General features: G+C 37.2%; 1 long non-coding RNA gene across 1 annotated transcript in view; it reads right to left on the reverse strand.

Annotated features, from left to right (window-relative positions):
- LOC122472475 overlaps positions 1-27,552 on the reverse strand; it is a 398,762-nt gene that overhangs the window by 20,865 nt on the left and 350,345 nt on the right. The window contains exon 3 of the long non-coding RNA XR_006294449.1: positions 22,422-22,537. This is a non-coding gene — a long non-coding RNA (uncharacterized LOC122472475). The remainder of the gene's footprint in view (positions 1-22,421; positions 22,538-27,552) is intronic.

Below are 27,552 nucleotides of genomic sequence, written 5' to 3' on the forward strand. Positions count from 1 at the left end.
TCTGTTTACTTAAAGATTTCATCTAGGTTCTTTATGCTTTGCCAGCACCCAAAGGCACACTTTTCTCTTGATGCATTCCAGTTTCCATAGTACTATTTGCTGGCTTGATTCTCTAAGAGACGATCCGTTTATTGAATCACAAAGACTCTAGATTTAACCCAAGATAAATGTTGAATATTGCTTCGGGTCCTGGAAAGCATTAGATGCTCTGTGAAAAAGTGGCTCAACCTCGAAGTTAAAAGCAGCCTGTTTGAAGTTCCAAATCCACATTCCTCTTCAGTGTCCTCTGTCACCACAAGTTTTTTTACCCTGGGCTCACCTTGACAACCCAAATCCTCTTCTTACTGTATCAGTTTCTTTCCTCTGGGAATTCATGTAGAACACAGACTCTAAGATCACTCATTTTGCTCTCCTGGAGAGCATTATTCTTATTTAGAATTCCAGGCTTTCCATGTCACGGTGGCCCAAATGCCCTAATGGTTAGGCACAAACTCTTTTTATGGCTCTCCAGATGCTACCCAGATAGTTTAAGCTTGTAAAATTCCATCTAAAAATTTTCCTTATACCACTCCCTCTTCAGCATTCAGTGTTGAAGAGTCCTGTTTAAACCCTGCTCTCTTCCTCCTTCCCAACGACCACCATCTTTCTTTGGTTATTTTCACATCTCTTCTGATTAATATAGTGGCCTTCCCTTTGACCATTGTACCTCTAGTCTTTCTCAACCTCCATCACACTTTTGCCAAAGTTATTTTTTGAAAACCAAAAAATCCAAGCTTCTCAATTTCTTCCAAAAAGAACTTTGCTGTTTTTTCTTCAATACCTACAAGAAAAGGGCTGAAGGTCTTAATGTGTTACACATATCTCTCCATTAATTTCTGCACATCATTCTGACCTTGACACCACTATTCTGCCAGCATTGCCCACCACCAAAGCCACAGACTTTGCCATAGCTTCTTGCATTTGGAGATACCATTTCCTTTGCAGGAAGATCCTTCTGACCCTGTTCTGGGTGGTGGATTCCCATGCATCCCTTTAGACTCTACTCAAGTGGCAAAAGCTCTGAAGCCTTCCTAAATCCTTTAGGCGTATAGCTGTTTTTCATTTTTGTCTTCTTTAAAAAAATTTTTTTAAGTTTATTTATTTATTTTGAGAGAGAGAGCATGGGGGCGAAGGAGGGACAGAAAAAGAGGGAGTGTGCACTGTCAGTGCAGAGCCCAATGTGGGGCTTGAACCCATAAACCGTGAGATCATTAGCTGAGCTGAAACCAGGAGTTGGACGCTTAACCGACCGAGCCATCCAGGCACCTTCCATTGTACTGTTTGGAGTTCTACTTTAGTATGTATCAGATTGTATTTTAACCATCTGACTATATATACATGGCACCCACCTTAAATCATGAGTTCTTCAAGGTCAGGGATAATCACCTGATACCAAATATTGGATTCAGTCTCTGACATGTGTACTTATTTGAGGGGCCTTGGGGATGACAGAATAAACCCAGCTCCTCCACAATAATCAGGTGTTGTAATATTCCATAAAGACCCTTGTTAAAACTTGATGAAGTCAGATCAGGAAATGAATCAGAGAGATGTCTCTGTTATTTTATTCAAAAGACATCCTCCCATAAACCTCTGTTAAGATTCAGTGGAAAATGACATCTATTTCCCTCATTTCAAGTGTGGACTAAATAGTATTACCAAACATTCTACTCTTAAAAATTGAAAATTGGGTTTCCAGACTGCAAAATGTCTCAAGCCTTTGACTCCTTTCACTACTGCTAAATCAAGGTGGAATTTTGTTTTCCACTCAAAAGTTGGTTTTACTCCAGGAGTTCTTAGAGAAACCTCTTATGTTAGTGAATTTCTGTTCAAAGTGCAAATTCTGCTGCCCAATTTGTGATATTCTTTCTCCTACATTGTAACTATGATTTATCTATTATAATCACGGTATATAGCCTGCTAAAGAATAAACTTTTATAGGTAGTATGGTAGAATATATGTATATATGAAGAGAGAAAGAAAGATTTAAAAATCACCTCATACGTATACATTTCAGGCAAGGAATCTGATACTTAGAAAGCCTAGGTCATTTATTGCCATCATTCTATCATGTATCCAAGTTCACAAGTAAGTACAAGACTCAAAGTTCATAAGCTCCCAAAATTTTACATTCATTCTGCATATTGCCTCTCTGATTTGGATTTCATCCATAACATTTATTTCCACATTTTAAGTCATACAGTGTCAATAATTAAGGTTTCAAGAGCAACAGAGAAACGAAAAAAATATATAATGAGGTATTTTAACTGAATTTTAAATTATGTAACATTCACATAGTTTGATTTCAGCTATAATGTTCATCTCCTAATTACATGCCCAAACCACTAGCTAACAGATTTATTGTGCATTCGAGTATATTATAAAATTTAGCTAATTATTTAGGGACACTCGTTGAGACTCTCAAATTAGGCTGTCACTCCACTTTCACTGTGAAAATGAGTAGTGCTTAATTTTTTGTGAACGTTCAACAAGCTTTTAAGGTACCTCAATGTGCTTTCCATTTCTTCCATACCCCTCCAAAATCCATTTTGGAGAGATTTATAATAGAGGAAGAGGAGAAATGATAACGTTTGCCTGGATATAAAGAGAAAAATAACCAGCTAATGGGCGGGTTAGGAAGAAAAAGTGTCAAGACGAATGCGGGGTGGGGGGAGGGACAGTAAAAGTTTAAAGAGGACGGCATGTACCACCGGACGGTTGTGGCAATCTTTTCCACAAGATGTGTAAACTTACTATATTTTGTCTCGTGAAATTTTATCACCAACCTCTGTGCATCTCTAAAAGAAATACTGAATGCTCTTTACATACGATTTCTAAAACTTTAATTTCTTTTGATTATTCTCCCCCAAGGTATACTTAGTGGACTGTTACAGATATAATTATATTTCCAAATGTATCTTTAACAATAATTTAGAACCTAAGTGTCTTAATGTTAAAAAAAATATTTAGAGAAATGGAACAAAAATAACCTTTATAGCATTGTATATTTATTCAGCAAACAACAACATGGTGATAGCCCAAATTTTACACCAAGTCATGAGAGAAACAAAAAATTAGGGTTAAGGATTTTGAGTACATATGTTCAATCTACTTGTGATAGCTGGGTAACCGTAAGAATATAATTTAATAATATAATTTAATTATATTAATTAATTATATTAATTATTTTAATTAAATATTAAATATTAAATTAAAATAATGAAAATTAATAAAATAATTATTAATTATTTTAATTAATTTAATAATATTAATTAATTAATTATAATATAATATAATTTCTTTTTTTTTTTCAATTGTCCATTAGTAAAATTAGTAAACGGTCCATTAGTAAAATGTTCATTGATAATTGTCTTATCTTGACCACGGTCATGGGAAGAAGTTTATCTGTGTGACCACGATGCATGCTGGGAAGGAGAGTGGTAAATCTGAATAAGGAAAAAGAGCATAGTAACTGTGATCGCTATTTGTGAACTCCAAGAGAAGCTAGGATGTTTTGAGACAATATTATTTGGGTTCCAATCACAAAATATTTGAGTTCACTCAAATGATTCTCATGTACCCTCAAGTTTATGAATCGCAGCACACTGGTGTTTCTTATACTTTACTGTGAATACATATTACCTAGACATTTGTTAGAATGCAGGTTATAATTCAAAAAAGTCTGTGGGTTAAGTTTGAACACTTACATTTCTAACAAGCTCCCAGGTGATAGCGCTGGTCAAGGTACCACACTTTGAGTAGCAAAGCAGAAGGTTATGGCTTCCATAGTAATTAGAGAGCTAATGAAAAGAAGTGGCCCTGTGATATATGGTTAAGAGTCTTTCTGACATACTAGACATTACAATAAGACTCTAATTTGGAATTTGGATAAGGGATATGAATTTGGGGTAGTAATAAATAAGACAGGGAAGGCCCCCCCAGATTGGAAAAAAACTTCGGGTAATCTGTATTGGGAAGCAACTTGCTTTAAAAAGTAAGGCAAAGAGTGTGGTGCACAAAATTTGTGTAGAGAAGAACATGTTTGAGTGAACTTTTCAGTAATAGATCAAAATGAATGGAGACAGATGCAGCTGGTTCAGCTTCAATGACTTAGAATGAACGGGGAGCTTAAAAACTTGAGTGTTAACATCTGCATAATGTAGGGGATACCCAAAAGCCATTAAGACAAAGGAACACAGGATGAAAAGGCTTTTGAAGAGAAAAGGAAAATTAAGATGTCTTTCAGGCGGTGGCAAAACAAAAAGGCAAAGGAAAGACTTTATGAAAGTTATAGGTCATCTCTTTGGGGAATGTAACCCTTGCTGCCGAGAACAGGCAGAAGGAAATCCATCTGAGTCTCCTGGGCAGGAAAGAAGAAATGGGAGAAGTTATCTAGAGAAACAATTAGAAGTCATCTAGAGAAGCAATTAGAGAGGCAATAGAAAATGAGATAAATCCTGTTGTGTTTTGAACTAAAGTAACCAGGAAAGTCCATGCAGAAGCCGAGAAGGAATAGATCCTGAAGCCAAGGAGAAATATGGCAAGAGAAGTCACGAGGGAAACAAAAAAATTGCATTCAAATTGAATGTAAATAAAAAATTACAAATTGCAAATTACATTTGCAAATTAAAATCACAGGGGTTCCTGGGTGGCTCAGTTCGTTAAGCATCCAACCATGGCTCAGGTCAGGATCTCACGGTTCATGAGTTCGAGCCCTGCGTTGGGCTCTGTGCTGACAGCTCAGAACCTGGAGCCTGCTTTGGATTCTGTGTCTCCCTCTCTCTCTGCCCCTCTCCCACTCATTTTCTCTCTCTCTCTCTCTCAAAATAAACATTAAATAATTAAAATCACAAAGTTTATTATTTTTATGATTCCCTATTAAAAAGGAAAAAGATGACATCAGTTCAAGCTTTGACAAATTCTAACTAACTGTATTAAATGCTGATGGAAAGGGATTGCATCACAAGGGTAGCAATTATTTTTAAGAGGTGGAAAGACTAACGTAAGTGAAGAAACATGGTAAAATAAAGCCGCAGGGCAAAGAGTAAAGACCAATGACCAACTGGTTGTAAACCGTGGAGGAAAGGAGTCTGCAAAGGTGAAACTAAGAACTCCATCCCTGTGGAGGAACTCGGAGAGGCTCCATTCATTTGTGGCACAGACACTTGGAGTATATTTGACCTTTGGCTTGGTGAACAGCAACAGACCTTCCTCTCTCTTTTGGTTCTTCTGCCACTCTCTCACTCTTACTCATTACTAGCAACATATTGTCCCACCTTCTTTTCAAAGATACATGAGATCTTCAGAAAATACAGAGCCAGATAGAAGTTGAAAGTGATAAAAACAGATTTTATTCAGGGACTGCTGCAACAGCAGAAAAGAGCCTTCAGTCTAGGACTGGACTCAATTCCACGTACAGCTAGAACACTGGGGATTTATAGCCAACGAGTAGATGAGGGGGATTGGTGGATGAAAATTCACTAAGAGAAGACATCAAGGTAGGGGGGATTCTTGCTGAAGACAGGCCAGGATAATCAGCTGTCATCTGAGGGATGGAAAGGGATGAAGAATATGATTAGATATCAAGCGTGGTCAGATCCCAGGGCTGGGGACTCTCCCTAAATTGACCTAGAAGGATTCTTGCAAAAACTGGGCTAGACAGGCCCAAGGACAAGGTCCAAGGATGAGGCCTAGTTGAGAAGGGGGCTTAAAGGAACCTGACTGAAGTTTGATCAAGGAGAGAGAGAGTCTTTGTCAGTCAGAGGATCAACTCTCCTCAACTGAAAACAGAAACACTCTGCCATGACTCTGCTGGCCTTCTCAGTGTTGGGCCTCACCATTTCCCTAAGACCTGTGTTTTTTGTGTTTTGATTTTTAATCACCACCCACAAAAAAACTAAGGCCTTTCCCTTTTCCCTTCAGGTCATAGTAGAGGACAGCCTTGAACATCTCATAAATGAATTTGGGTTATGAAAGTCGTGCTTAATAGTAGTTACTATCTCATTCCTTACATATACGTTGTTAAGACTTCAGTAATGTTTACATAGGAATTACAGGGACTAAAAGGAGATAACTTCATTTTGGGGATATTTTCAGCTGCATATACTCCCGGGAAAGATCAATCCTATGTGATTGGCAGCACTATAATTTTTAAACATCTAATTGGTCTTGGTTCATATCCAATTCTGCCATTACTCAATGTTCTCAAATCTATTTCAGAGTTTATCAGAGGAAGGAGAGGAAATTATCCAAAAGCAAACAACCACATGAATCATTACTGATTGTGATGTATCTCATTAAAAAAACATTTGAGAAGTACAGAAAAGTAGGGCAGAGCCAAATGGCTGTCATGCTAAGGACAAAGGGAAAAATGATCAAGCATTAGATATAATTTAAAAAATTACAATTTTAGCAGAATATACACATAGCAATAGCTGCTGTCTTCCATAACAGTCATTGGAGGAGATGTCATACAATGATGTTTCTATTGCTCAAGACATTTTTGAAACACTTCCTGGGAATTTTCATCAGGATCACTTTATAAGTCATATAAGAGAGTCACTCCCATAAAATTATGGTCACTGCCTATATATTTGCACAGTTTTACCATAGCATCTGTATCTTTATTTTTAAAAATAAACATAAAAATACTTATTATTGAAAGTGTCCCTGAGTGAATGTAGATGAAGATATCAACTTGGCACGTTGGAATAAAAACCTAAGTAAAATCTAACATAGTCTTCAATTTAAATTGTTTTAAGGACCAACTTTCCTTACTTCTTACTGGTAGTAATTTCTTTTGGCAATAGTTTTACAAGGCAAGAAAGAAAATAAAGCTTGATTCATTACTTGTTTGGAATAAACAGGATCAGATATTCCCTTTGTGATTTCTTTGGGCACAAAAAGGAAATAGTTGTACAAAAGATTAACTTGGAACAACATATTAATACACTCACCATTGTCAAAGCAACAAGTTGTGCAGTAAACTAAATTTCTGGCAATTTCAGAGTCATTATTTTTTCAACATTTTTTAAATGTTTATTTACTTTTGAGAGAGAGACAGAGAGAGAGAAAGAGAGAGTACAAGCAGGGAAGGGGCAGAGAGAGAGGGAGACACAGAATCCAAAGTGGACTCTAGGCTCTGAGATGTCAGCACAGAGCCCCACACGGGGCTCAAATTTAGGAACTGCAAGATCATGACCTGAGCTGAAGTCGGACACTTAACTGACTGAGTTACCCGGGTACTCCTTAGAGTCATTATCCAAAGTAGAAATCATAATGTATTTCTTTCTCACCATGAACAAGATGGAATCCCTATGGAGGCATATCACTTGGATGTCTGGTTTAGTAGAATGCATGTATCATGTTGCATGTCAATCATTGAATTATTAACACAAATCTTTGTGTTCTTTCCTCCCAGTGTGAATCAAAACCACTTGATAGGAAATTATTTTTTATAAGGAGAATATTGATCATAACCATATGTGTAAATGATTCAATTCTTTGGTATGGGTTTTTTAAATTATAAATTCCCCAACTGATTAAAAATTATCAACATTGTTATTGTTAAATAACATCATTATTTAACAATGTTGAATTAAGACAATGCCAATAAAAAGCGTATTTCTTCAACAAATTCACTTTAAACATTGATATGAAATGTCTGCCTTCCTTTCATTTTATACTTAAGAGCTCTTTGGGAACTGTTCGGGGATAAGCCAAGGAAAAATTGTTACTAGGTTTTGAACAAAACTGCTGTCTTTGTCTTCTATCTATCAACACAGAGTTCATGACAATATCCAGTCCTGACCAAGAAGTTTATATTCCTTGAGAGAAAAAAATGGGTGTGTATATAATTTACAGGAATAAATAAATTAATGTACCATCTTTTCAAGGGGGTAGAGTAGCTAATAGGATCCATTCATTCAACAGAAACCAGCTTAAGTAAGGTTTTGATCCTATGCAAGAAGTCAGAATGCATTTTGTCTGGAAACCAATAAAGAGGTTTAAGCAGTAAAGTGGCATGACATGCCTAAAATCATCATTTTGGCAGCCATGAGTAGACAGCCTTGAAGGAGAGAAAGATTGGCAACAGCATGATCAGTGAAGAAACTATCACAGTGAATGGATCCAAATATGATGGTTGTGGGCAGGGAGAGACTTGGATCTCTGCATAGAGAGCTGACTGAAGGCATTGATATTAGGGGAAGGAAAGCATGAATATTCCAGGATAATTCCTCAATGTTTAACTTGATGAGTTGGAATAGATAATCGTGCTATTTAAGGAAATGGAGATGACAAAGAGAGAAGCAGGCTGAAGAAATGAATCAAGCATTGTCACTTGACTGTCTTAAGTCTGTGATGCTTACTGGACACCCAAAGGGAGATGCCCAGGAGGCGGCTGGACATACAGGTTAACGTTTAGGAGAGGATACGGATTAGAAACAGAAATATCAAAGTCATCTGCATATCATTGGCATTTTATCTTTTTAAAGTTTATGTATTTTTAAAGAGAGAGAGAGAGAGAGAGTACGTGCGCGCGTGTGCACACACTCACACACACACACACACACACACACACACACAGAGGCATGAGTGGGGGAGGGGCAGAGAAGGGGCAGTGTGGAGTCTGACCTAGGGCTTGATCTCACAAACTGCGATATCATGACCTCAGCGGAAATCAAGAGCCTGATGCTGAACCGACTGAGCCACCCACGCACTCCAAAGTCATCTGCATATCACTGGCATTTTAAAGCCGCTTCATTAGATGAACCCAACCAGGAAGAACAAAACCAAGAAGGAAACTCAAAATGCTTGCACATTTAAAGGTTGACTAGAGAAGAAAGAGAAAGCAAAGGAAAATGAAAGAATAGCCAGAAAAGAGGAGGAAAACCAGAGTAGGGTGTGGTGTCACAGAAACTCAGGAAAGACAGACTTTCCCGTAACAGAATGATTGACAGTGTCACCTATTTCTGAAAGGGCGGTTCTGAGGTAGTACATATGGAAGCATCTCGTGCACTCCCTGGAACACAGTAGATAACAAATGCCATTTCCTCTCATTTCTTCATTCCATTCTAAGAGGTACTAGTGTTTAGTGATTCAGAGTGAAAACTTGACAGTCATTCTGCCTCAGTTCAACTTCTCCTTCAGCCATTCCATTGTTGTATAGCCTTATATGAGTCATTTCACCCGGCAATAGTTTGAGTCCTGTATTTTAAAATGGGACGATAACAGTGCCTACCTCATAGGGATGCAGCTAACACACTGTAATCAATCAGTAAGGTTAATTATTACTTCATTTTCTATTTAACTTTTCTATGTTATGTATTATTTATCCAATGAATAATCTAAGTGACTTAATAATTCATCATATTCCCACAGTCCATGAGACAATAAACAAAGCACAACTTTGCTTCTCATATTGTGACCATATCTACTTTTAAATCCCAAGAAACAAATAATCTAGTGAAGAAATGGGCAAAAGATATGAACAGACACTTTTTTTTCAATGTTTATTTATTTTTGAGAGAGACAGAGACAGAATGCAAATGGGTTAGGGGCAGAGAGAGAGGAAGACACAGAATCCGAAGCAGGCTCCAGGCTTCGAGCTGTCAGCACAGAGCCTGACACAGGGCTTGAACTCAGGAGCTGTGAGATCATGACCTGAGCTGAAGTCGGACGCTCAGCTGACTGAGTCACCCAGGCACCCGTGAACAGACACTTTCCCAAAGAAGGTATCCAGATGTCTAACAGACATGAAGTGATGCTCAACATCACTGATCATAGAGGAAATACAAATTAAAACCACAATGAGAAACTTCCTCACATTTGTCAGAATGGCTAACATTAACAAACTCAGAGAACAACAGATGTTGGTGAGGATGTGGAGAAAGAGGAACCCTTTTGCACTGCTGGTGGGAATGCAAACTGTTCAGCCACTCTGGAAAAAGTATGGGAATTCCTCAAAAAGTTAAAAATAGAACCACCCTATAACACAGCAATTGCACTTCTAGGTATTTATCCAAAAGATTTAAAAATGCTGATTTGAAGGGGCACATGCACCCCAATATTAATAGAAGTACTATCGGGGTGCCTGGGTGGCTCAGTCGGTAAGCATCCGACTTCAGCTCAGGTCATGATCTCAGGGTTCGTGAGTTCGAGCCCCCCATCGGGCTGTGTGCTGACAGCTCAGAGCCTGGAGCCTGCTTCAGATTCTGTGTCTCCCTCTCTCTGCTCCTCCCCCACTCACACTCTGTCTCTCAAAAATAAATAAAGTTAAAAAAATTTAAAAAAAAAGTACTATCAATAATAGCCAAATCATGGAAAGAGCCCAAATGTTAATAACTGATGAATGAATAAAGAAGATATGATATATATACACAACGGAATGTTACTTGGCAATCAAGAAGAATGAAATCTTGCGATTTGCAACAACATGGATTACACTAGACTGTGTTATGCTAAGCAAAATAAGTCAGTCAGACAAAGAAGAATATATAATTTCACTCATATGTGGAACTTAAGAAACAAAACAGATGAACTTAAGGGAAGGGAAAGAAAAACAAGGTAAAAACAGGGAGGGAGGCAAACCATAAGAGACTCTTAAATACATAGAATAAAATGAGGGTTGCTGGAAGGAGGTGGGTGGGGGACGGGTTAAATGGGTGATGGGTATTAAGGAGGGCACTCGTTGGGATGAGCCCTGGGTGTTATATGTAAGTGATGAATCACTAAATTCTGCTCTTGAAACCATTATTACGCTCTATGTTAACTAACTTGGATTTAAATAAAATTTAAAAAATAAACGCTACAGTTATTTTTATGGATTGTGGTCCTGATCACATGTGGGGACATGTAAAAGGAACAAACAAGGGGTACTGGGGCACCCAGAGACTAGCAACAGTGGAAAGTTGTTTCCACCCATAGGACTAAAGAGACAAGAGGAAGAAATGGTGTTATCAGAGTTCACTGAGAATTAGAATTGCAAAGGAGGGGTTTCCTGGTGGGGAAGAGGAACTTACTACCTAAGACTGGTGCCTATAGAGGGAGGGAGAAGGGAGAAGCGGCCACTTACTCTCCTTTTGCGTTCATTTCTCAGTCCACTGGCTGCTTCTAAGCAAAGGCTGGCTGGCAAGGGAGCCACAGAGAGGCAGTTTTCAAAAATTAACCTTCTAAGACCCAGATGGGGTAGAGCAGGATGGGACACAGGCAAAAAGGAACAAAGAAAGAACAACCAAACGTGCTTTTTTGCTATTCTCTAGTGTTACCTTCCTAGCCAAGTCCCAGTAAGTGATACTCCGATAAGGGAGATTCTTCCCCATTTCAATACCTTCCTCTCATGCTGGTGGCTAATCCGTACTGTCAGCTTCTAAATTGTGTTTCATGTCATCTAGGCTTTCACAACTATTAAACAACATGGAATCTCCTTAGTACTTTGCTTCTAATTATATACACACACACACACACACACACACACACACACACATATCGATATGTATAGATCAGTTAAAAGGGTGTTTTTAAATTATAAAAATGAAAAGCTTGATACAAACTTTTCTGGCAAATATGCCAAAATTTTTGTCTGTTTCCAACATTTGGATAGAATTCCTTGATTTGACTACATCCCACAAGAATGCTTTCATTCCTTTTTTTTTTACTGGAAACTTCCAAACTGTTGACACCACAGATTTTAAAAAATAAACAGATGGGCATGTTTCCACGACTTCACTTTATGTTAAGGATATAAATATTCATCGAACTAAAAGACAATGTCTCTATTTTTTATTGCCTGTAAATAAAATAATTTGTCAAAGTCATTTTATCCATTCATCCATTGCTTGTTTGTTGACGTTAAACAGATCTATTGATGGCTGTGGTGGGAAATTCTTTAATCCTCAGTCCTAATTCTAGGTGATTTAGAGGGTTTTGAAAAATAAAAATGAAACGAAATTTTCATGAAAAGGCTTAGAGTACAAAATGTCTAAAAATGTCAGATTAGAGAAATTTGTCATAATTATGAGAAGATGAATGAAAATCATTTTCAATGAAAACAACAACTTTTTTATTTAAAAAAAACTTTTTTTAAAAAATTATTTTACAGAGGAAAAAAAAAAGTATTTGGCCTAGAGTCGTACTGAAATTTAGCCAGAGGAAAGTTTGTTCTGAAGTTTGTCCTGCCTTTAATCTGGGCAAATTCAAGCTACAGCAAAATTATAGTTTCCAGTATCCCTTGAATTTCCAGTGAGTTCTGTTGAGAAGAAACCTCAGAATACAGTGATTCCACATTCTTAAATTTGAGACAGGATAGCATAAAAATCTTTGCTATTTAAATAATATCAGAAAAGCAGTTTGCTAACTCTCTCAGGCTCGGATTTGTGATTATCAGACCATAATCCATAGATGCAAACCTCTACCATCTTCCCCGTTAAAGTTATTTTATAAAATAATGGAAGCCATTTACTTTCACATGATGATCTAGTATAAACTATTTGTCATTTTCAAATGAGTTCAATTCTCATACAGTCCTTTTGTGTGACTAGTAATATCACAAAACGCATGATAAATATAAACTGCATGCTGGCAAACATAGAATCATGGCAAATCAGTAAGTAGTGATTACATGCCAACTGAATACAAAGTTATGTGGTCAAATTGATAAAAGCAAATTGTTTATGCTAATTGTTCTTTTTCTCCACTTATCGGTTTAGGTTGCTCAAGACTAATTTGTCCGAAGTAATTTTTGTGTGATATAATTTTATTAAATTTATATATTGGGGAGAAGTATTACAGTCTGGCTGGTGCTTTGCTCATGTCGAGGACACATAAATAGTTCATGTACTTCAGGATCTAACATTTTCTCTGTGGACAATAGAGTCATACTGAGGGGCACTTATGGCAATGAACGACATGTGCTTTAAGTATTCGTAACAGGAACCCAAACAAGAGCAAGGTTTCATTGGAATACCTGAGATTTGAGCTGGGGCCACAGCAAGATTAAGTTAGTGTGTAGTTAGTAGATAGACCACGTAAGTAACTTTTATTTAAAAGAAAAGTGTAGGGGCACCTGGCAGGTTCAGTCGGTTGAGCGTCCGACTTTGGCTCAGGTCATGATCTCCCAGTTTGTGAGTTTGAGCCCCACGTGGGCTCTGTGCTGACAGCTCAGAGCCTGGAACCTGTTTCAGATTCTGTGTCTCCCTCTCTCTCTCACTCTGCCCCTCTCCTGCTCACACTCTGTCTCTCAAAAATAAATAAACATTAAAAAAATATTTAAAAGAAAAGTCTAGAAAGTGATGGTCTATTTTGGTTTCTAAAATATTTTTCAAGTAATCACTCTGATTTCGAATTTGTCTGTTGTATACAAAATGTCCTTGAAATAGTAAGTGCCACGTATCTCAATGTGATCAAGATACAAAAACAAAAAAACAAAAAAAACAAAAACCAAGTCATCTAGTTAAAGTGTGCTGTGGCTATGAGAGAGAGGTGTGTGTATTACAGAAATGACCAGGAGAAAGTCAGCTCTGTGCTCCTTCACTGGATGGAGAGATTCCCAAGCCACAGAACAAATACAAACGATTCCAGCCGAAATCAGTATAAATGTCATTTTCAGTGTGCAGCCAATTTCCAGATGTGGATTATTCAAGAATAAGGTGGAGTTTTCTAATGCTATGTAATATTAACTGGGACACATTTTAATGACACAAAACTACTTTTAAGCTGAACATATGAAGGTCTTTTTCTAAATAAAAATTTTTTTAAAAAAAGGGTTTTTTTTCTTATTTTTGTAGTTCGTTTCAGGATTTATTTATTTTGCAAAATATCCAGCTCCATTCTTACTAGCAGAGAGTCATAAAAATCCTCAAGAAAATGACAAATTTTATCTTCGACCAAAAAATTTTTTTCAAATTACTTTCACTAGTGATAACAAATTCTAGAAAAGAATATATTGAGTTATTCTCTGTCACACAGCTATTAGGGAATAAAATTGTGAGGTACTGTTTTCCTTAACAGATCCTTTTCAAAGACAAATGACGGAGAGAAACAGAATACCAGCAATATTTTTATTTCTTTTTAAAAAGAAAAATTCTTTAAAAAGAATTCAATTTAAAAAAGATAATTCTTTTTGTTGTGTTTTTTTTGTTATATTTTTATTATAATTTGTATTTAATTCTTTTTATTATATATGTTTACGTAATTTTTCAGACGAGAACGTTAGAGACCAGAATGTTAGTTACTTGCCCAAAGTCACAAAGCTAGGGAGTATTGTGTTATGAAAACGTTAATTTATTTCTTGACACTGGCCAGTATATATGATTCAATGTATAAATGTACTTTCTTATGCAAAGAAGAGTGTATTTAAAACACATGAAGAGTATTGTTGGTTATGAGAATCTTTGAATTCTGAGATACTAGAGGAAAACCTTGAAAGAGGGAAACAAATCAGTTGTAGGTAAGAAAGAAAAGACTCTCGGCGTGCCTGGGTGGCTCAGTTGGTTAAGCATTGCATCCTTGATTTCGCCTCAGGTCATGATCTCACAGTTGTGAGATCAAACCCTGTGACAAGCTCTTCACTGACAGTGTGGAGCCTGCTTGGGATTCTCTCCCTCTGCACCTCTCCTGCTCACGCACACACACACTCTCTCTCCTTCTCTCTCTCAAAATAAATAAACATTAAGAAAGAAAGAAAGAAAGAAAGAAAGAAAGAAAGAAAGAAAGAAAGAAAGAAAAGACTCTTTGGATTGATGGATCGGACAGAAAGGGGTGTGAGGCACTTAAAAGTGGAAAAATCATCCTAGAGAGAACTTTTGCGAGTTTGTTTTGTTTTATTTGTTTTGGCAGGAGAGTATGACAAAGTGAAAAAAGATAATGGAATCATCAGGTCACGCTCTATGAAAGATTAGGAAAATTTCAGTCAGTGAGATCTTGAATGGCAAATTTGATGGCTATTGTATGTAATAAAACACCATAGGTTATCGAAAGTTTCTACGGATGAAGATAAGGACAATCTCTAACTAGGTTCATTTTATAAATACACGCACTACCATCCCACTATGATACAATTTGCGATTAAAATAAGTTCGAGCGACACAGGATACTGGAGACTTCACCAAAACATAAAAATTAACATTTGACCGATAACTTGTATGTGTGGGGAAAGTATCGAGCATGCCAGCCTTCGTACTGAGTAGCACGTGGTATGGGTGAAGCACTTCCAAAGAATGTGGTACAGAGACAAGAATTGGCCCAGTTAAAGCCACTTGACTGATGGGGTGGTGTGGTCAAATTTCCACGCGAGTGCCACTGAATGAGAAAATCTATACAAGACCTAGAGTTCGAATAGCATCTGGATTTAGGTGTCCCTGAATGAATCACACTGTTATACAGACGGTCGTGGGAAGTACCAAACCTGAAGAGCTGCACACTACCCACGTCGTCTTGACTGCCTGCAAACGAGGTGATTTTATTCATCTGCCAACTGATAAAAAATATATACATCCTTTCTATTAATAGAAAGAGCACTTGTTTAATTCACATTTAAACTCTGTCAACACTTAAGAGTTCAAAGTATTGGTAGAACATCAAGCACAGATCAATTCAACACGAGGACCTTTTAGAAGCACTTAGCTAAGGGCTCCAAAGAAAAGCCCATGCAAATATAAGTCTGCCTTTGTTCAAAGAGATTGAGAAAATTGGGCTTAGAAAGAAAGAATGTCAATATATGCAAGACACAACTTATTTGATGATTCATTGGTAGATATCAAAAGAAACTATGAATTTGGCATAAATCAGTCTCTACGCTGGGACGTTAATGGATTAGAGAAAAACACTGAACTCAATGTAAAAAGACATGGATTCCAGTCTGAGGACACTTTTTGTTTGTTTGTTTGTTTTTTTACCATCAGTATTATTTTGGGCAAGTCACTAAACCCCTCGAAATAAGCTTCCATCTATTGGTCTACATAGTTTTGCTCATAATTCTCGTTTTTGCCAATTCGAATGGTCTGAGAAGTTCAGTCCCTGTGCGGCTTGGGCTCTGGACACGTATTTTCCTCCCGATCCACTCAGTGATGACTGAGCATCTGATGTTTCCTTTTTGTTATGTAAGTGCAACGTCTGTCACACGGTACGTATCCACTGGACGTTGTGGAATGGAATCGAATCATGCACACAAGAAGGAATAAATAAGGTACCCACAAGATTATAAAACACTCAAAAAAAAAGGAGAATATTAGAGAAGGCATAAGTAGGAGGAGAAAGAGGGCTGGAGAAGTCAAAAAAACATAGCCCTGCTGGTTTTCCATAGCTGGCTGAGAAGTTGTTTAGGGACCCATAGATTACGAAACACATACTTTTAATTTTTTTTTAATGTTTATGTACTTCTGAGAGAGAGACACAGAGTGTGAGTGGGGAAGGGACAGAGAAAGAGGGGGAGACACAGAATCTGAGACAGGCTTCAGGGTCTGAGCTGTCAGAGGAGGGGCTTGAACTCAGGAGGGGCTGTCAGAGGAATGGCGACATCATGACCTAGGCTGAAGTCGGATGCTTAACCAACTGAGCCACCCAGGCGCCCCATAAGATACACACTTTCAGATGCTACACCCTGGATTAGCCCATCACACTATGTGCCTGACTTGGTGTTCTACGCTCTTCATGCTCTGAATGGTGATCCATAACAGTACCGCCTAAGAGAACTTTCAGCAACGATGGAAACTTCTATGTGTGCCCCTCCAATATAGCAGCCTCTCGCCACATGTAGCTGTCGAGTACTTGAAATGTGGCTAGAGTAACAGAGGAACTAAATTTTTATTTTCACTTAATTTTAATTAACTTAAAATTCAATTAAATAGTCATATGTGGCTGATGGCTACTGTATGGGGTGGCACAGATCTGTAAATTATGGGGCCAATGAATGATCATATCCTTGCATGGAGCCGAGGAAAGCTTCTAAGACAGCATAGTGGCTCAAAATAATATGTGTCTGACAAAAAGAATAGTTGTTATAAGGACTCCAATTTTCAAAACTATCTTAAGATTTTGATTTTCTATGACTTGCAACTTAACACATCTCTTCAATATGGCATTGCATCCTGTCACCAGAAATAGAAACAGAATTCAGTTTGCTCCATGGAACACACTCCTTTACCTTTCTGGGACTCGGTTTTCTCGTCTGTAAAATGAAGTGTTGGACTTCATTAGATCGTGTTTCAATTTCTTTTCAGCTGCGGGGACTGGAAGCAAATTTACATGCACTGCTGGGAGGCACTTGCATGTTTGATTTCAAGTCTCATCTGTGAATTCCTGTCTCATCATCAGGATCTTTCCAACAGGTTTTCTTTGTCCCTCTTTCTCTTTCTCACTCGCCTTGTCCGTCCACAGTTCAAAAGATTTCTCCTGTCTGAATGATTTATCCTTCTTGATTTATGCTGTCAGAAAGGTTTGTTTAGATATAGTCCAGACATACTTGTGTGTTGCTTCTGCATTCTAATGAAGGAAGACAACTTCAAATGGATCAAGGTTATCAAAAAAAATTAGAACTTTAGTCAAAGATCAGAAGGAAAGAAGAACGTTATAAAATAAACTTGGGTTAAAGAACTGTAAGGCTTAAACTAAACTAAGACAGGAAGCATGTTTTTCTTTCACAAAATCAGACTGATTCTTATGTAAAGGGTTCTTTGCACATAAAGGACCTGCAGTTACAAAAATGCAGATTTTTGAAGTGGCTACTTGGAGTTTGTCAAAGGAAAACAATTCTGAAAATGCACTCTGGTCCCTCTGGCTCCCCAGGCGCTCTGCACCCTGAGGAAGAAAAAGGTTACACAAGCGCCACCTTTTGGAGAAAACAGCAATAGCAACAAGAGAGGCCAGATTTAAAGAACAGTAATTCTAGTTCATTCTCAAAAGAAAAAATGAAGCTGTTCTAATCTTATCATAATGCTCAGAAGTTTTATGCCACAGAGGTTTATAAATCATTCAACTGACAAATACAAATAAGGCGGGATTAAAACCTGGATTTGGTTTTCCTCGTTTGTTAACTGGTATATTTAAATAAAGTAAGTAAAGTATATCTGATTTTGTTTTAAAAGAGTATGAAATAACCACAAAAGAATAAAAAGCCACCCACAATGCTGATGTCATGATTCTCTTTTGGCCTTGCTCATGAATATAGATCTACTGGGAATATTAATTATTTGCTCCCAATGACGCTGCCCTAGTGAAGACAATCCTTAACTTTAAGCAGTGTCCTTTTTTTTTTTTTTAATATTTAGAATGGAAAACTGGAAACGCATATCCCTTTATTTCGCTAGAGAAGGAAATTCTTACTTTTATCTAAAACCAGAGGGAAATGGTGCCAGGAATCTGCTAAGTTTCTCAGACTTGTAGAATCAAAGGCTTTAGAGATCCAACAAAAGATGGTAAGAGATGTAAGCGTAATTATCATTCAATATGTGTGAATGCCTTATAAGTGTCCCAGGCATTATGGGCATGCCCCCTCCAGTGTCATAATGATCTCTGAGCAAAAGATTCTGCAACTAAACAATAGACAAGATTGACTTTTAAAATGTTTCAGGGATGGAGGTAGAAGAATGCCTGAATTTATCTGAAGCCACGTTGAGATATCCACATAACTGATTTAGAAATAGTTCTCACTGGACTGACACACTGAAGTCGTAAGTATAAAATACCCCTCTTTCTTTAATGTCTAATTCTTTCTCTGAAGAACCTTTCAAACATAATCAGTTAAAGGCATACAGGCAACTCTGAGAAATGGGTGATGGCTTCCATGTTTCTCTGAGTTCATTCTCCCCAAAGTATTTTGTTTATGCAACAGCCTAACACATTCGAGAGCTAAAATGTTTTAATGTTCAACTTCAGCTGCCTTCTAACTCAGATTATGCATTTTTCCCTCAATGAAGGCTAAAGTCATAAACGCTGACATGATTTTAAAGTATGAGATGAAACCTGCCCTTGCTAATAACGGCTGTGATATTCTGAAGAACAATCTTCCCTGACTCTAGGTGCACTATCCTGACTTCTCGTGTATCACTCCCTTCTCCACCCCACCCCTTAAATTTTAACTAAGTTATTTGCCTTCAAATTAAATATGTGAGAGATGGATCGCTGAAGCAGCATTTTGTGTCTTATGCTCTGCCAACTAGGGATGTTAGATTCAGAGTTAAAATTGTTCAGCACGCCCTGTTGTGGTCGTCACTTGGCTCTCTCTTTCCCAAAACCTCAAAAATAGCTTATGATGCCATGTACCATATGTGGAGTAATAATTAGGCTTACCAGGGTGCTTTCTGTTGGAAATCTCTTTGGCATAGGCGAAGCTATAAAATTCAGCTTTTTTACACAAAGTTATCCAGCTTTTTTACAAATGCTTTAAAGATCATAACTGTAATATCGTTCGACAACTTGGCACGCTTAGAGGTAACTAATGGGCACTTTTGGGTCTAGAGTTTTACGCATTTTTTTTCTTTTGGGACATCTGCCAGAATTTGGGAATCAAACCAATAGCACACATCCACAATTCTTGAACCTTGAAAAGAAAGTGAGGGCATATACTTTAAAAGTATCACGTAGGATTGATTTTCGCAAAAATAATCTGGCACTTCAAATGAAAAGCGAATATGAAGACCTTCCAAGGAAGTTCAACATTTTGAGTGAAAATCCAGGAGCCCAGAGAGAATATCATATTGTTTTCCTAATTAGAATTCCTATATCTGGGCTCTCCTTATGGATGCATAAACTTGTTTAATTTGGCCACACACCCTCTGTTTGGGATTGCCCTCTTGCATTTAATTTGCACCCCAATCACAAACCAGAAACATATGTCCCAAATCACGTGCCTTCAGATCCTGCCACATTGTTGGTAAAAAGCAGAGGCATCATCAGAAATGACTGCGAAAAATAAAACATTTAAATATTTATAGAGTAAGACCAGGATGGCTTTATCTTGGTTTTAGAGATCAATTAAAGGGGACAAGCTTAAAAGTCTCTTTTTAGACACACACACAACACAAGGCGTATTTGTTTATATGAACAAGTCTAAGTAGGGTCCTTCAGAACAGCAAGACTGATAAAATGAGAAAAAAAAAATCAGAAAAAGCTGCTTATGACTGTTTGATAAATTTGTTGTTTCTAAACTATAGCTTCCACCCAATCTTTATTTCTTCTGATACATGTTTAATTAAAATTCACAGAGGGTATAGGAAAACACCGAGAAGCATAAATTTCACGTTGCACCTGTATATCCAGAATGTTCCTGGTAGTTTTCAGCTCAGTTTATAAACCGGTCTATTTTGTAGTTAGTTCTATGTGCTTTAGCCTACGTATGTTCTGGTATTTCAGTAAACCAGGATCCAAATGTTGTGTTTAGTTTCCTTTTAAAATTCCATTTTCTGTTTTCAAAATATAAAAAGTATTAGATATGTGTACCTATGTCTACACAGGTGTGTATGCATGTGTATGTGTGTGGGGTGTGTGTATGTGTAATTTGGGATCTATATGTGAGAAGGGTGGGATTTAGACACAGTGTGGTACCATTACCAGGAAATGGGTAGCCTTTTTTGACCCCATTAGAAAACGTTATAAAATTAATGCAAATAATTAAAAGCCATTCCTATTCTCAGCAGGGAAAGTATTAAAATACAGAAAAGTTCTTTGTCTACTTATACTTTCACGAAAAGCAAAAAAATAATATTTTGTTACATAAAATGATATAGTAGGAGACCATGGTTATTAAATCAGAGATTAGGGTCTGAATCTTATTTCCACTGTTTTTTAATATCTAAGATCTTGTGATCCTGGGAAGCCACGAAGCTCCCGAAGCCCTACTTTTCTAGAGAAAAACTTGAGTCTATGGGCTGTGGTGAGGATTTAGTGTGGTTACAAAGACATAGCTTTTAGAGGCCTTGAAATTTTCCTGTGTTTTTTTTTCCCACAGAGGACACTTAGTAAATATTTGTTTTGCTTATTTTAAAAGCCTAAATACTTTTCACTTGAAACCGCCCTGTTGCACAAGGTGAATTCGCACTATTGGTACCCTCACGTTGAAACAGAAATGAAAAAAATGGCCTTTAGGATGCCTCTCTTGTTGTTGTTTTGTTTTGTTGTTTGTTTGTTCATTTGTTTGTTTTTTGAAACAAGCTCCTTCTGAAGCTTTGCAAAAACGACCTTCCTCCAGGAGGCCCTCACGGATACACTCCACCCATCTCATCTAATCACATTTACCCCAGAATGCATTTAATCAGCTTAAAATCCACAAATGAACAAGTCACGTCTAAAGTGCTGTGCAGCCATATTTGTGATAGCAGCAGATGGGCCATAAGCCTTCCTTCTATTCATTCATTCACTCATCCATTCATTCATTCACCCTTTAACCAGTCATTTATCCAACAAATGCTCACTAAGGTTTAAGTGTGTAAGAGTCTTGGATTTCTCTGGAAAAACTGGAGAAAGCAGGCGATACAAGTGTGCCTAATGGTCCTACTGAACTTCTCAAAATCTTGAGCAGTTTTCTCTATTCACGTCACGCTCTTGCCTGTGAAGTCGGTAATCGGAGATGAATGAAGAGGATGATACTCTCCACGGCTGTCGGGTGTTTCACTGTCCAGGTAGGGTCGTTAGCTCATTGGATCTTGACAGCCCCAGGAGGCCATTAGTCTCAAATCAGAAAGGCCCAGAAACATGTCCAGGCTGCTAAGAAGTGACATTGGCTTCAACGTTTATGCCTCAGAAGTAGCTTTCCTCTGAAGGCACTGCATCTAATCTTGTATTTGTAATTGTTAATTTTATTCCAATAAGACGGCTCCAAATACATATGGATTTTGAGCCACACAAACTGGTATGCTTCTACTGCACCTGTACTGTTTTTAGTTTTTTTTTCTTTTTTTCATTATATTATGAAGCTATTGCTTTTAGCAATAGTTTTGAAGATATCCAAACCAGTAGTTCAGAAGTATACTGTGCATTTTAGTCACACTGAAAATCATTTTACAACGGTGATTCCCAAGTTCTTACCCTCCAGAACTTCTGTTTTGGTAGGATTTGCAACGGAAGAATAAATAATATACACATATATACTATATAATATATATTGCTTTTATATATCATGTATGTGATATATATAAATACACAATCATATATAATATATGAATATTATGTCATCATATATATACTCAGGTCAGCCATGCCATAGGTATAGCTGATCATTCAGAACTGTTTGGTAATGACTTTGCCACCAAACTTCAGTTTCAGTGTCACAGTGGCCACAATAAAAATGTTGAAGTCATATAGATTGGTCCTAAAATAAAATGTAAGTGGTCCCCACATCTCCACATTATAGACTCTGATATGCATTACTTTTAGTCCTTTTACTAACTCACCTTACTTCTCGTCAATTCCTGCCTCAGCTTTAACCTCTGCTGCTTCTACAGGACCCCTGGTTCACACCAGCCACCTGCCCCTTCATTCCTCCAGTCCATCTGCCATAAAGTCAGCACTGCAATACAGTAATAGAAATCTTTAGGGAAGCCATCTGCTGCCTAATATTATCCATCATCAGCCAAGGTTATAAGCGTTGCCTTTACATTGTGCGGCCTGGGACCTCGAAGACACAGGTTCAAATAATATAACATCATCATCATCATCATGGCCCTCAGAACCACAACATTCAAATAGTTTTTCACCAATAAGGTGAAAGAGTGTAATACACTCCTTTTTCCTCCTCCCTTTCCCACCATTCAACCAAATCCAGTCCTGGATCAAAGATTCTGGAAAATATCACTCTCTTTAAGCTTTAACCAACTCGGCATGGAAAGGCAGCCAGGACTCAAAATAAATTATGCAGAGATATTGACTACAATGGAATAGGAATGTTGAATGACAAGTAATAGAAATGTGTATGCTATAGGGCTAGTTGAAAGTGTTTAAGGTAATCATTACTCAATGAGGAATTAAAGGAGTGAAAAGAAATCTATGTTTCCACATATGTTGCTAAATGGCAAAGATTTCTTTAGTGTTTGCCATTTAGTACTTCTAATTTTATAATAATTACAAACTTAAAGTATATTTGATATAAATATTTACTCCCCAATGCTAAATCATATTTATTATTCAAAATACATATTTAAATACAACCATTTAAATAATCGTGTGAAGTACTAAGCTGTTTAAATGATTTAACATATATATATATAATCGTCCTTCTTCTTAAAAGATTTATATTTATGTAATTATTTTTCAAATAATTTGAAACCTCATCATGTGTATTATTTTATAACGTAAATCTTAACAAGATGATGTGAATGGTTCTGAAACCAAAATATATGTTATATGTTGTTCAACAACACAGCACTATCTAGAAGTACTTAAACTTGATAGAATAACCCAGCACCACCACCTGCTGTTTGATACAGAAAATTCAACTTAGTGAGCTCACTTTTAGCTTGATCTAGTTATAAATTATCATGGGGATAAAGTGCCATTATCATCCTTATCTCTCAGATTTTAAGGTCTTTAAATAATGTATGTCTTGAGCAGATACAGATTTTAAAATATACCGATATTTCAAAGGGAAGAGATAAACAGAACAAAACAAGGAAAGCCAAATCAGATAAATAAATACCTTGAACTTGAGCACTCTATTGTACTCTAAAGATAAGAGACTGAATTATCCTACTAAGGAATCCCATAAGCTTTTCATCTTAGTGATTTCAGAGACTATACACGTCTTTCCTCTGTGTATTTATTACTGGTAACAGGTATACGACCAATGTAATACAGAGGGAAAACACGACTTCTTAAATTAAGACAAATTTGGATTTGAATTCCAGCCTTTCCACCTGTTAGCTTTAAGCTCAGTCCAATTATGCAGCCTCTCTAAACCCCCTGCTGCAGATTTGAAAAATTGGAATAGCAACATGGACCTAGGGTGTTATGTGAAGCACTGGGGACACATGTTAGGCACTAAAAAATGGCATCTCTGATGATATTATTTTGTCCACCATTGACATATATAAGAACAATTTTAAAACCTAGGCTTTTACATTTTTGAATGAAAGTTGATTAGCATGTCCGTTTCTGCAATGCGTTGCGATGTGCTTCAGTTAAATTAACTAGTTGATTTCATTTATAATCTTTTGAGTTCCCTATATATCCTTGGCAACAGAATAGAACAGTATCACTCAAATCCCAAATTTGGGAAGTTCAAATCAGACCAGACCATGGACAGATGAGAGGGTTATCATGAGAAGATGTAAGAGGTTTTGTTTCTCAAATAAGCATGAAGTGTGGAACTTGAGTCAGACAGTCAACCTGATTGAAACATCAGATTTACTGTGGACAAGCCTTACAATGTCAGCCTACAATCCAGTTGGGTATTATCTTTGACAAGAAGACTCTGAAGGAAGTAGACAGTCCAAACACATGTTTCATGGATATTTTTGGATTCATCCTATGATGCAAGGTCACTTTGGAAAGCATGAACCTGTCCTCATGGACAAGCTTCCAAAAGATTTAAAAAAATGGATTTTTATCCTGTTTTCTGATCTAATCTCATAGAAAGTAGTAATTTTTTTAACTTCATTATTGTCCTTAGGGTAGTAATACTGTGAATAAGGTCATCACTATGAGCCTTCTGTACAAATTCAATTAGATGAGAAAAATTAAATAGATCTGTATCATGGAACTTTTTGGTACTACATAGAATTATACAATGCATGTATGAAAATATAAATATGGAGATGGATGGATAGATACAGGGATGGACAGATGGAGAGACTTCAGAAAAGAAGTTTAGCAGGGGAAAAACGAAAGCTGTTCCTTACATTATAATTCCAACTAATAAAGATACAAGGAATGATAGAAATAGAAAACCACTATTTGGAAACCACCCTCATAATAAAGTTTCAGGTAAGAATTATCTATGGATTTGTGGGTAAAAGTATAGTTGAAACGTAGGATGAGTACATAATCTCAGAGTACCTCTCAACACCATATTTATTAATTGCAAATGGAAAATGGTAACTTTAAGTCAGAGAAAACTGGCAGATAATACCTTTACTAAGTGGACAAAGTTGAAATTACCATCCCACTAATAGCACATCGGCCTGAACCAAGAAAGACACATTGTCCCTGTGGCATTCCTGCCCCATATGCATAATTTGAATTTAATAACAAGGAAATATCGGAAAAACCCAAACTGAGAAACATTTTACAAGATAACTGGCCTATATTCCAAAAACAAAAACAAAAACAAACTAACTAACAAACAAACCCCAAATCCTTAAAAGACAGAGAAAAACTGAGGACCTGTTTCAGATTAAAGCAAGATAAGGAACATGATAATAATATGCAACGTGTGATCCTGGATCAGGTAAGAACATTAGTGGTACAAATGGATGAATTGGGATATATGGCTTCTGGATTAGATGCTAGTACTATTAATATTAATTTCTTCATTTTATTCATTGTAATGTGGTTAGACAGAATATGTATACTAATGTATTTAGATGGAAAGGGTATTATGCCTGAAAATTACTTTCAAATATTTCATCAATAGAATATTTAAATATATTTTTTCTATATTTATATTTATATCCATAGCCATGCCCAGGGGGTCGGGGAGAGGGGAGAGAGAGAGAGAGAGAGAGAGAGAGAGAGAGAGAGAGAATGGTAAAGCAAACAAAGATGTTAAAAGCTGGGAGATCTGGGTTAGGATATATTGAAACTCTTTACTAATTCTGCAATTCTTGGACATCTGAAATTATTTCAAAATTAAAAACTGAAAATGGCAAAAGAAAGAGAAAGAGGCAAAGAGGAAAAGAAGGAGGCATGGGAGGAGAATGGGGGTAGTGAGGGGGATGAGGAGAAGGGTTTCCCTTTTCAGAAGGTCTTAGAGCAAAATCCTCTCATTCCTAACTATTCTATAACCTCAACGATAGAAGCATCAATTTATTGAGTGAGGAAAATGTGGATGGGAAAGAAGAATAAAGAACCAGGAGCTGGAGTTTGGGATGAACAGCACATCTAACTGAAAGCATTTCCTGAACTGTAAGCTCTGCGAGGAGAAGAAACAGGTTGGTTTTTTGCTCACTGGTCTTCATCTAGCTCTGATACAATGCCCTGCACCTAGGATGTGTTCAGTAAACGTGTATTAAAGGAATAATGTACAATTTCTAATTTGTGATTTGTCCAACTCTTACTCTCCTCTTTTGCAGTGGTCCTGACACATTCCTAAATTCTGTTCACCAAACACACAGGGATTGTAAGCATAGAATTATTCAATCCAAGCAATCTTTTCAAGAGAGGAAAACTAACTTATGTGAGATTGAGAAAGATGGACTCTGACATTACTCAGTAACGAAGCCCAGGCATATCTTTGCTGGCCCATGCTAAGAGGAAGGTCTGTGGTTAACTCACATTCCTTTTCCCCTACTGAGCACTTGTAAATTTCCTTGAACATTAATTTAATATTAATAGCCTTAAACAGCTGTGGGAGAGTTGTGGTAAAAACAAGGTGGCTGGTAGAGAGCAGTGTCATATTTCAAACCCAAATCCAAGGTCTCAGCAACGTCTAATTTTTTGGAATGTGAGTTGTGAAATTCGAAACTACTAGAATAATTGGAAGTGCCAGAGAACACTGGATGAGTGGTAATTAAAGCGGACGTGCAAACCAGCCTGAGGGGCAAGGTGTGGCAAGAGGTGTCTCGAATCTGCCCCGCAAACTTAATCTCTATTCTTGATGACATCTGCATTTTCCTTTATATTAGATGGTAACTAAACCGGCCAAGTCTGAGAATGCCTGCAAGCCCTCAACCTAAGGCAATTCCTTAAGTAGAGTTCTCAGGATGACTTCAAAGGGATATCACATCTCCACACTCTACCAGTAGCTGATGAATGCAAGGCTGGGTCCTTCCCTCGCTGCCACCCAATTCATACCCCCAGTAACACCTATGCAAGGGCCTGGAGCACAAGGTTGTATGCGTGACAGCTAGAGTGGGGTTTTATTTTGTGGTTATATTTTATTGAATAGGGTTACTGAGACATAACTGACATAAGATAATTGCACATATTTATTGGGTAGGATTTGATGTTTTAACATATATAGACACCATGTTTGAATGTATATACCCCCCTGGCACCATCACCACAATGGAGATACTGAACAATCCTATCACCTCCAAAAAAAAGTGTCCTCCTGCCCCTTTGTAGCCCCTCTCTCTTGCCCCTCCCCCTCTTCCTTTCACACAAGACGACCACTCATTTGCTTTCTTCCACTATATGTTAAATGTCATTTGCTAAAATAGATAGAACAATACTGTCTTATTTTACACGGCTTCTTTAATTTAGCATAGTTATTCTATTGACATTTACATTCTCCATGTTGTAGTACAAATTCCTTTTCACTATAGACTAACCCTCTATTTTATAACACACAACTTGTTTATCCATTTATCTGCTGAACATGTGGAATGTTTGTAGCTATTAAAAATAGAGCTGATAGTAATGTTTACG

This window comes from Prionailurus bengalensis, chromosome B4 (assembly GCF_016509475.1).
Source record: "Prionailurus bengalensis isolate Pbe53 chromosome B4, Fcat_Pben_1.1_paternal_pri, whole genome shotgun sequence".
Lineage (NCBI taxonomy): Eukaryota > Metazoa > Chordata > Mammalia > Carnivora > Felidae > Prionailurus > Prionailurus bengalensis.